The following is a 12031-nucleotide window of genomic DNA, read 5'->3' as shown; positions in this document are numbered from 1 at the left end:
CTTTCAATTGTGTAGTACAGCGTCAAAATCTAAAGTAGCTTCTCAAAAGGGCTTCTTACCTCAGTGAAAATGTTGGTTCCCAGCCTTCAGCACTGGGTTATCAACCAACACAAACCCTTGATAGGCACAGCCTGACCCACGGGCAGTAAAATCTTGTAAGGGATTCTGAAGACCCTCAATAAGGATCACTAGTCACTTCCAGAAAATGGAAAAAAGAATTTGAGGGGGATTCTGTTTTTTAACCATTGAAACGTGAGCTTATATTCTCTTTAAAGTGATGTTAAAGATAGAATTTCAGGAATGTTTGTAATTTGTTTTAAAAATAAATGTAGGGAAGAAAACAAGTACTGTATTGATTCATCAGAGACTCTGAGAAAGCACGGCTACCATATGACCCAGCAATTCCACTCCTGCATATATACCTGAAAAAAGTTAAAACACTAAGTCAAAAAAATAACATGCACCCCAATGTTCTTATTTACAGTTGCTCAGATATGAAAGCAACCTAAGTATCCATCAACAAATACATGCTTGCAGCAACATGGACCTGAAGGATATTAAGAAATCAGAGAAAGACTGTATGATATTACTTACATGTGAAATCTAAAAAAGTAATGAATATAATAAAAGGAACACAGAAATAAGAGAACAAACTAGCTGTTACCAGTGGGGAGAGGGAAGCAGGGAGGGATAATGTAGGGATAGAGGCTTAAGAGGTACAAACTATCGTGTATAAAATAAGTTACAAGGATATATTGTACAACACAATATAATCTATCTTATAGTAGCTATAAATGGAGTTTAACCTTTTAAAACTTTTAGATTGCTGTATCATACACCTGTAACTATTGTACATCAACTGTACTTCAATTATTAAAATAATAATCTTTTTTAAAAAGATTGATTCATCAGAGCATTGATTCATTAGAGACTCTAGAAAAGCAATGCCTTCAACCACAAAGAAGGTCTGTCTCCCTTGGCAGAGAGATAGAGGTCTTAATCTCAAGGTCCAAGCAATACCCAGGCAGTGTTCCAGCACTAGACCGGTTTCCACGAAACTCTCTGCATCCAGCTCCTTAGCATTCCCTGATAAGAGAAAAAGTCAGCCACACTCCCCACCAGATTTTCCCAATATCTGGTCTGGAAACAGGAGGGGGGCAATCTGAAAGAAAGGTCTGTGGCCTTGGGAATGGCTGAAAGCTACTTGGGTGGGTGAAAATTATGACCCTGCTAGGATCCAGATGTTAACATGGGAATATGTTGGAACCTCTTCCTATCATTATCCACCCTAATACCCCAACTTTGAGTTTGTCATCCCAGTATTGTCTAACACCTTGTTTATGTGGCTTGTTTACCTACTGACAGAAAGGGAGGGTATACATCCAAAGAGAGGCTGCTTTCCTGGAATTTCTATTTCAGAAACTCAAGCGCGCATCCCAGCGGGAGCAGAAAAGGTTGCAACCATGTTACCACAGCCTAAATTTCCTACAGTTCACATTATCCACCTTGCCTTTTCTTCTCCGTGTGCCTGGGGACACGTAATTCTCGGAGAAGGTGAACCGTACCTGGTCCCCTGATTCCTCCAGGATGCAGAGAGAGCAGTTTTGAAATATTAGCCAAGATTCTCTTTCAGATGGGAAAGGTTCAGCTCTGGGCAGCTGATTTGAATGGACATGGGGATTGTGATCAGGGATAGAATCAGAGCTCAGAGAAGCGCGTCATAGAACTAGTTATAATCACAGCTTTCCCCATCTAGAGAACCGAAGTCCAGAGCAACATCCATCAAAACCCTCCAGAAAAGTCGAGGGAAGCCTTCACCTGCGCACTGAGCAGATCTTGTTTCCCGTCTTTTGGTTTGGTATTTGGCAATTTAGGTCCTAAGAATGGCTTCTGATTTTCCCAGCGTTCTGTTTCTTTTTAAGACTTTTTACACCACTGGTTTCTCCTTCTCCCTTGCTTGTCAAACCTAAAACAAGCCAGTCAATGAAACTTGATCGCGTCTCCACTGGATTTTAGGGAGAAATAATTTGCAACCTTCTCGTTTGAAATACTGCGTGAAAGGTAGCAGCATTGGACTGTGGAGACAAGAGTGCTCAGTTTAAACCGCAGCCGGGCAACTCTGCGTGGGACCCTGGGCAGGCATCCATCTTCAAAGGGCGGCGCTTGGGATTACCTTAATTTTTTTTTTTATTTATTTTACTGAAGTAACGTTGATAGTGGCTTAGCTGGCAAAGAATCCGCCTGCAATGCGGGAGACCTGGGTTCGATCCCTGGGTTGGGAAGATCCCCTGGAGAAGGGAAAGGCTACCCACTCCAGTATTCTGGCCTGGAGAATTCCATGAACTGTATAGTCCATAGGGTCGCAAAGAGTCGAACACGACTGCGTGATTTGCACTTTCACGGTTGATTTACCACGTTGCATTAATTTCTGCTGTACCGCCAAGTAATGCAGTTACACACACACATATATTCTTTTCTATTATGGTTTATCACAGGATATTGAATACAGTTCCCTGTGCTGTACAGTAAGACTTGTTTATAAATTTTATTTAGAACTTTGCATCTGCTAGGAATTCTCTTATTTAATAATGCGCGTAAAGCACTTAGGCTAGTGCTCCCCAGAATAGGAGCTGTGTAGGAGTTTGCCATTATTATCATTACCCAGGTATAAAGACTAGAAGGTGGGAACCAAAATTTTTTAAACCTAGAGAGAGGTCCCCACCTCCCCCAATAAGAAGCATGACAGGTTTAATGCCACCAACTTGTGCTCCACGACCGACCGTCTGCACTTCCAGGGAATAAAGTAAAAGCTGAAGCTTAGAGCGCAGGTTGGAGGGTGAGGCGGGGAAGGGGTGGGGGTTGTTGGGGGCGAGGAGTCTACAGTGTCATTGGATGGAAAGGTTTGGGGATTGCGGGCGGGTGAGAACTTTCACGGAGCTGTCAGCCTGTGGATCGCAGATGTTTTTCAATTTCGCACTTTTACCTACAGGCCTTTAAATTGTGGATAAGGAATTTCCTACAAATAGGGTATTAAACCCTACCTCAGCTTTTCTTGTCAACACAGTTATATGTGTCTTTGCTTATTTACTTATACGCTCCCTGACGGTTGGATGGCATGGTCATCCTGATGGCATCGTTGAATGGCATCACCGACTTGATGGACATGAGTTTGAGCAAGCTCCGGGAGTTGGTGATGGACAGGGAAGCCTGGCGTGCTGCAGTCCGTGGGGTCGCAAAGAGTCGGACACGACTGAGCGACTAAACTGACTGACTCTGTCTCCCTGACCGTTGCATTAATTCTTCCTTGCTTATTCAATAAAGTGAAGTTAAATATATTATAACTTTTTTATGGTTATATATTATATAGTTATAACTATTATTTATTATTATTATTAAAATTATTTTAATAATTTTATTATTATTTAAAAACACAAAGAAAATAATAAAACATAGTCTGTGTTCATCACCCAACTGTAAAAATTAGTATTTTTGCCAATCTCTCTCTAAATATATATGTATATACATATATATATTTCCCAAATTTTTCCTCCTGTATTTTAAAGAAAATCCAGGTATAATATAATTTTATCCATCAAGACTTCAATACATAAAGGAGACAGAATTTTTAAATATATGCCCTGCTCATTTATTTATGGACATGTCTAGCAGGGGGAAGATGGTTTCTTCAGATTTTTTTTTTTGCTTCATCCTATTTTATTTTCATCAGTGTGTTAATTTTCTTACAATGATCATTTTGTTTTCTGCACTGGACTGCCAAGGAATTCCATCATGAATGTTTTGGGGTATTTTCCCCCCACTGGGTTTTCTTTTCTACTTGAATACAATTTAATGTAATTAATTATTAGTTTATTATTTATTTTGCTAGTATTACAACTACCATAATATCAAATGATTTACACAGCAATAGCTATTTGTAAGACAAGTTTCTAAGCATTTCACTGATGTTAACTAATTTAATGTTAACTAATTTGATGTTTCACTAATTTAATACTCACTATAACTTTATGGTTAAAAAAACTAAGATTATCAACCCAAAAGTTTTGATTAATTGAAAATATGCTTTCTAGGTACCTTAATTCTAATGCTTAGATTTGGTATTAAATTTATTAACAATAGTTATTGTTTACTTACACTGACATTGGTGTAATAAGACCAAAACAAATACATTCCTTGACCTGTTGCTGTAGGGAGAGTGGTATAAGTTAAACTTCAGTGAAACTCTTAGTTAACAGCAGAAATCCACCCCCCATCCTCATCCCCATCCCCACCCCCACCCCCGAGCTCTCACTAGGAATAGTTCCGAAGTCACTGGTGTGAAATGAGGTTGCCTTTGAGTCTCTGAGAGGTAGGTGTGAGTGGTAGCCGATGACGATGACGCAAAGGGTAACAATTTACTCGCCCCATTCAAAGGAACAAATAAGATGGTTTTATTCGGTATTTTAGATGAAGTACCTCTAAGGGCTTCGTGCTGATCAAAGGTATTTTGAAATTCGGTGAATGAGTTGAGATAGGAGTCCTTCCCAACAAAGTTAAGGGCTGAGCTAAGAGATATCATAGAGAGGAAAAAGGGACCAACATTTTTGGTAGAAAAGAACACTTCAACCTTCTGCACTACATTTTTGTTTTTCGTTGTTTAATGTCTGACTTTTGAGACCCCCGAGGCCTGTAGCCTGCCACGCTCCTATATCGGTGGGATTTCCTCAGGAAAGAGTGGGTTTGCTATTTCTTTCTCCAGGAGATCTTTCTGACCCAGGAATCAAACCTGCATCTCCCGCTTTGCGGGCAGATTCTTTACCGTTAAGCCACCTTCAAAGGTACACAAACTCTTGTGAGCGGAAAAGGTTTCTTGATGGTCATTTTATCCCAGAGGTTGTCAGAGCCAGAGGGATGTTAGGGGTTATTCAATCCGGTCTGCACAGTGGGGCTTAGGAAAGAGCCATAACCAGGACCTGCACCTTGACTCCCGCATCTGGGATTATTTACCCACCCCACCGTTGGTTGATAGGAGTCAGGCTAAACCAATCTTGTGCTACGATGCAAGCAAGTTCCCATTAGGACTCTCGCTCTTTTCTACTTTTTCTTTTTTCCAAAACACATTCCCCTGCGTTGCTGATTTTTCAGACTGTTCAATGCCAAGAGAGGAAAACAAAAGACAAATGAGGGCATCTCCTGGCTGGCGAGCATATCACAGAAGTAAATAGAAAGGAATCGGGATTCTGGTACCACGTAGAAAACGGGGATCCTGGGAGTTCTGATCAAGAGGTGGGGAAATCGGTCCCTTCAATGAGAAATGCAGCGGTCGAGGGACCCTTTGAAAGCCCGGTGGGTGTTTCCCGGGGCCGCAGAGCTGAGTTGGCAAGACAATGTTTGCCTGTGTCCAACAACGTGTATTATGCTTAGTTTCACCTGTTATCAGGTATTTGCCAAGTAACTTCACCACTCCAAGCATTGTCCGTCAATTATTGTCCGTTGTGAAGTTTAAGACACCTAACTCACACTGTGGTTGTGACGATTAAGCCGGGAACAGAACGATTAGATGCATTACTATAGAACGCCTGCCAGAAGACGTTGAAGAAGTAAAACTCAACATGCGACGAGGTGGCCGAGTGGTTAAGGCGATGGACTGCTAATCCGTTGTGCTCTGCACGCGTGGGTTCGAATCCCATCCTCGTCGACTGGTTGAGTTTGTGGGGGGTGGTTACTCATTTTGTACGAGGTAATTCGTTACTCAGTTGACTGACGTGAATTAATTCCTTCTATTCCACCCCCCGCCCCCCGCCCCATTCCCGACTTCCTTAGTAGCATATTGTCATGGCTGTGAACTTTGTTAAATGATACATTTGATGAGTGTTTCATTCTCCTGTGAAATTTTCATTCCAAGTTTTGCTTAGAGATTTTCCACTGAGGAAATCACTGGAGAATTAATTGAAGACCATAGAAAAACATTGCCTAATAAATTTAGAGAAGCTTATGAAGTTGTTTATAGAGAAGTGTACACAAAATTATGGATTATTTAAGGCATTATCAGGTTAATTTTATCTTTAGGGAATTTTTGTCTATTATCTTTTAACTTTAAAAGCAACCATTTCTAAGGATCCCTATCATTGACAAGGAAGAATATTTATCTCTTAGAGATATGACAAAACTAAAAAGTACACACTACAATATTCTCAGTTAAAGCTAAGTATTTCTCCCCGAGAAAAAGGTAATAAAAATCTGGGACTTCCCTGTCAGCCCAGCAGTTAAGACTCTTCACTTCCACTGCAGAGGGCACAGGTTTGATCCCTGGTCAAAGCACTAAGATCCCCGCATGCCCTGTGATGCACTACCCCCCCCCCCAAAGTAACACGCCGTTTCTACCTGTGACTTCCATCTTGACAGACTTTGGGAGGAAAAAATATAATGTATTTTTTCATTTTATTATTATTTTATTTATTGCCATTTTGGAGTAAGTACTATGTTCATATGATTCAAAAACTATAAAAATCTATACAGCAAAGTTTTGTTGTCAATTACCCTTCCCACCAGTAGGACATTATTGGCCCTGATGTGTCATTCCGGAAACACAGTATGCATGTATAGTATTAAGCTCTCCAAGATACACTTTTATTGAAGTATAGTTAATTTACAATGGTGTATTAATTTCTGCTGCTGCTGCTAAGTCACATCAGTCGTGTCCAACTCTGTGTGACCCCATAGACGGCAGCCCACCAGGCTCCTCCATCCATGGGATTTTCCAGGCAAGAGTACTGGAGTGGGATGCCATTGCCTTTCCGGTATTAATTTCTACTGTATGGCAAAGTGATACAGTTACATATATATATTCTTTTTATTCATATATTCTTTTCCATTATGGTGTATCACAATATAGTTCCCTGTGCTGTACGGTAGGACCTTGTTGTTAACCATTCTATATATAATAGTTTGCCTCTGCTAACCCCAAACTCCCAATCCTTCCCTCCCCAACCCCCTGCCCTTGGCAACCACAAGTCTGTTCTCTATGTCTTTGAGTCCATTTCTATTTGTAAATGAATTCATTTGTATATTTTAGAGTCCACATGTAAGTGATGTCATATAGCATTTGTCTTTCTGTTTCTGACTTACTTCACTTATGATAATCTCTAGTTCCATCTATGTTGGTCCAATGGCATTATTCTTTTTATGGCTGAGTAGTATTCCATTGTATACATGTACCACATCTTCTTTAGCAATTCATCTGTTGATGGACATTTAAGTTGTTTCCATGTCTTGGCTATTGTGAATAGTGCTTCTTTGAACATATGGGTGCATGTATCCAAAATATAATGTTCAATGAAAAAGAGCATAGTGCAAGACAATGTATATAATGTTACTTATTTTAAAAGGTAAATATATCTGTATCTAAATATATACACCATTTTGCGTGTGTGTCTATAGCTATAATATAAATGTCTAGGAGATAAGCTGTGTTCTAGGGTGTAGTCATTTGTAAGATATTTTCCAACTTCCTCCATAGGGATTATATTAATTTATGCATGTGTGCCTGCTAAGTCACTTCAGTTATGTCTGATTCTGTGTGACCCTATGCACTGTAGCCTGTCAGGCTCCTCTATCCATGGGATTCTCAAGGCAAGAATACTGGAGTGGATTGCCATGTCCTCCTCCAGGGGATCTTGCTGACATGGGGACGGGGAACGCATCTCTTACATTTCCTGCATTGGGAAGCAGGTTCTTTACCACTAGCCCCACCTGGGAAGCCCCCCAACCTAATAAGTAGAAAGGAGACCAGACCACATCTGCTCCTGCAGCCCTATGAGAGGAATTTTCATTTCAACTAGCATTGTCACAGGTCATCTAAATGGAAGCACAAGCACCTGCAGTGAGAAAGAAATAGGAGTCCTGATTTCTCATGAGCTTGGTGGCTTTTGTTTATTACAGATTTTCTGGATATCCAGTGGCAGTTTATAAATTGGACTGATTAAAAATTTAATGGATTTCAGGGACTGGTGAAATTGAGCCTTCTGTGGTTGTAGGGTGGAACTCATTTGATTCTTTTGTTAGAATGAAAATTTTAAATGTCTAAATCATTAGTCTCATATTGGGTCACTGGATTAGCTCCTATGCAATCCAAGAGACTACTCTAGTTCAGCCGTTCTCAAAAGTGTGTTTCTCCCAAGCAACACCAGCATCATTATCACCTGGAAACTTGTTAGAAATACAAACTCCAGGACTGGGGCCCAACAATTTGTGCCTGAATAAACTCTGGGGTAATCCTGATAAATGCTAAAGTTTGAAACTCTAGTTTTATTCTATTTTGTTTTAAAACATGGTTATCCTAGTTGCTGTCCGCCTTGGTAAAATCTTTTTTCCCCAAGACCCACATTTCTCCTGTCATTCCAGCATCAACATGAGTGCCTATCCTGATTTTTTCCCTGCTCTGCCAGGATTAGTTGTTCTAACCCCTCCTCTACCCACGCAGCTAGGACTCACAGAGCAAGCTAAGGTGGTGTTAAGACACCGGCCAAAGACCACCAGGAACAAACCTGACAAAATCAGTGTAATGAATTAATACAGCGACAGGATACTCCGGGAAAGACCGCTCAACAAAAGAAATGAGAGAAAACCGCCTTTATTAAGAACCTAGTTACTTTAAATGACTCTAAAGAGGCTCTAAGGGGAGCGAGATGCCAGTCTGGGTGGATAGCTGTTTCTGAGGAGGGATTAGAAGAAGCGCGGATTAACTGGGGATTAGGTATAGTCTTGAAAAGAGGGTGCTTTTAGGTATTCCAGTAATAGATGGGACGTAGCTGAGTGGGTCTGGGACATCGTAAGAAGGCACACTCAAAGGACGGACCGTGGTGGCTTTTTACAGTTGCTGCTTGATCTTGGGGAAAACATTGATTCCTGTTTACTTTGCAGCTGGCATTACCTGTATCTTTCCTCCCAGCCTGATAACAGCAGCCATCCCCCCCTTTTTTGTTGTTCTTTTTCAATCAGAGTAAGTTTTCTTCCTTTCCATCTAGACAGGCTTTTACTCTTTCAGGGGAAGTTGCTTTGACTGTGGACTTTCAGGAGACTTCGGAGAGGAAGCAGGCCGAGATTTCCTTTTAACCTCAATCCAAAGCGCCTAAGAGGAGGCGCGGGAAAACGGCCCTCAGAGGGAGAGAAACTTGCGCTCCTGCCTTCTCTGCTTGCTGCCGCCTTGAGGCCTTTCCAGGCTAGGGTTGGGGTGGGCGTCGGTAAGGAAAGCATTTAGAGAAGGCCACCTCTCGAGAATGATCCCAGTGAGCAGGGAGGTCGCTTCCCGCAGATGCCCCGCGGCGAAGAAAGCACCCCCGCTGGAGGTCGGCGGTGGGGTGCCAGATGAAACACAATGCCCAGCTATATGTGAATTTCAGATAGAGAATGAGCAATTTTTTGTATACAAGTGTGGAAAACCTAGATAGTGGTTGCACATCCGTGAGCAGCCTTCGGGGCACGGCGGGCGGCGAGGAGGGTTCTTGACGATTCTGAGGCCAGAGATCGCCTTCATCTCAGGAAATCTCACTCTCCTTCCCTTTCCACCGGCTCCCCAGGAGTTTGTAAACTTCCAAGAGAAAATGCCCGTTTCTGACTTCTCCAGGGCTCGGGCCACTTGGGAATCACAGAAAGGGGCATTAAATGATGACTGGAGAACTCCTTCGCTTTGAAATATAACTCTCTCCTTGAAGCTAAACGCATCATTACGTCGGAAAGGGGTGTTACTCAAAAAGGGGGAGGAAAAAAAAGCAGGGTGTGTGTGTGCAGAAATGAGCTCCTCCTAGTCGCTTACCCGAGAGGCAAAGCTAAACTGGACCCAAAGGTCGCTTGATATGATATGAAGGATATGAACTCCGATCGTCAGATTCAAAGCCCAGAGCGCTAACCGTTACACAGTAGGACAGTTATCTGGTGGTGTTTGCGGTGATGTTTAAGTGAAATGGACTGGCAGCCTTGGCTACGGCTCCTGCGCTTCCACTGTCTTGGAGGAATCCCCCAACCTGCGCCTTCTGCTCTCTCAGTCCCCCTTATTTACTCCAGTTCTTTGGGTTCTTCATTCTCTTGCATCTCCAGCTCCCAGGGACCTTCAAATAACCTGGCTAGAATGGCGCGTGCGTTGAAATGGTGTGAGTCTAGAGGAGGTGCGTTGCCCCTTCCGCTCCAGTTTCATTCAGTCCAAAGTTTCGTTCTCTTTGGGGAGAGTTCCTGCAACTCTCTTGGTCGCAGGGCACAGCCCAGTGTGTGAGAAATGTTCTTAATTTCAAATTCAGGAAAAACTAAAAGATACTATCCTAATCAACGCTATGCAGAGTAATTTTAAGAACCTGGATATGTGTATTTCTAGAAAATATAACATACGAAAATGACCCTAGAAGAAATAAAAAATCTGAACAGACCAGTTACAATTGAAGACATAAAGTTGTCAACAAACTACCCTGAAAAAATATCAGACATAAGTTTCACAGATGAATTTTAATAAACTAGTTACAGAACAGATACTAATGCATTTAAAACTGTTAGAATATAGACAAAGAAGAGACTATTTGATCTTGGATTGGGGTGGGGAACAAATAATGATCTTTAAACTAAAATTGATTACTGATAAGAAAACCCACCTAGTTCTTCCCTGGTGGTGCAGTGGATAAGAATCTGCCTGCCAATGTGGGGACACAGTCTTGGGAAGATTCCTCAAGCCAAAGAGCAAAGGCCCTGTGGACCACAACTACTGAGCAGAGACAAGACCCTGTGCAACCAAAAATCAATTAATTAAAAAAGAAAACCACATATTTTTATTTATGCTGAACCCTACATAAAATCAGAGTAAACAGAATCCAGCAGCACATTACAGGAGTAAAAATTTTTCTATGGCAAGATGGAGAAGAGCATTAAAATTGTTTAAAATTTTAAAGTTTTTAAATACAATTCACCATATTAGCATATCTCACAAGAAACATCTACATTTAGTAAATATGGAAAAGGCCTTTTATTATGTTAACATCCATTTTGATAGATTAAACATTTAAATAAAAGAATAGATATTTCCTTACTTCACTGTGATAAACATATCTAACTTATATCAACACCATCCTGCTTTCAGAGGAAACATCTTATGACTTCTCTTGAAGTTAGCAACATGTTAGAAAAATGTCCATTCTGATTACTATTATTTTATATTGCTCTGCAGGAACTAGACAACGCATTTAATGAGAAATAAGTTAGAAAAGAGTTAAAATTATATGAAGGTATCCAAGGATTTGTTTATAAAACTAAATATACTTATAAAAATAAACAAGAGGAATCAATTGCCTTCACACACACAGAATGAAAGAAAAGATCTGTTTTCAATAGCAACAAAAAGGATAAAACAAATAAATTTTTTCTATTTTGTTATATTTATTCATTTGGTTTCTTTTTAAGTTTCTATATATAAGTGATAATATAAAGTATTTATCTTTCTCTGTCTAACTTATTTCACTACGCATAGTAGCATCTAGGTCCATCCACATTTTTGAAATAGCAGAATTTAATTCTTTTTATGGCTAAATAATATTCCATTGTGTATATATACCACATCTTCTTTATTCATTCACCTGTTAATTGACACTTAGGCTGCTTCCACATCTTGACTATTATAAATAATGCTGCTATGAACATTTGTGTGCATGTATATTTTTCAATTAGTGTTTTTATTTTCTTTGGGTATATATCTAGGAATGGAATTTCTGGAGCATATGGTAGTTCTTGTAGAAAGAAATGGCAACCCACTCCATTATTCTTGCCTGGAGAATCCCATGGACAGAGGAGCCTGGCAGGCTACACTCCATGGGGCCACAAGAGTCAGACACGACTTGGTGACTAAACCACCACCACCATGGTAGTTCTATTTTTAGTTTTTGAGGCTCCTCCATATTGTTTTTCATAGTGGCTTCACCAGTTTACATTCCCACCAACTGTGAAAAGGGTTCCTTTCCTCCATATTTTCTCCAACATTTGTTATTTATACACTTTTTGA

At 40.6% G+C, this 12031-nt stretch overlaps 1 non-coding gene across 1 annotated transcript; it reads left to right on the top strand.

Moving 5' to 3' along the window:
• The first annotated feature begins 5613 nt into the window (after positions 1-5613).
• TRNAS-GCU (transfer RNA serine (anticodon GCU)) lies at positions 5614-5695 on the top strand. The gene has a single exon. It is a non-coding gene; the product is annotated as a tRNA-Ser (tRNA).
• Positions 5696-12031: the final 6336 nt, after the last annotated feature.

This window comes from Odocoileus virginianus, chromosome 27 (assembly GCF_023699985.2).
Source record: "Odocoileus virginianus isolate 20LAN1187 ecotype Illinois chromosome 27, Ovbor_1.2, whole genome shotgun sequence".
NCBI lineage: Eukaryota > Metazoa > Chordata > Mammalia > Artiodactyla > Cervidae > Odocoileus > Odocoileus virginianus.
Note: the sequence above shows the minus strand (reverse complement) of the source record. Positions and strands in the feature narration are given on the sequence as shown.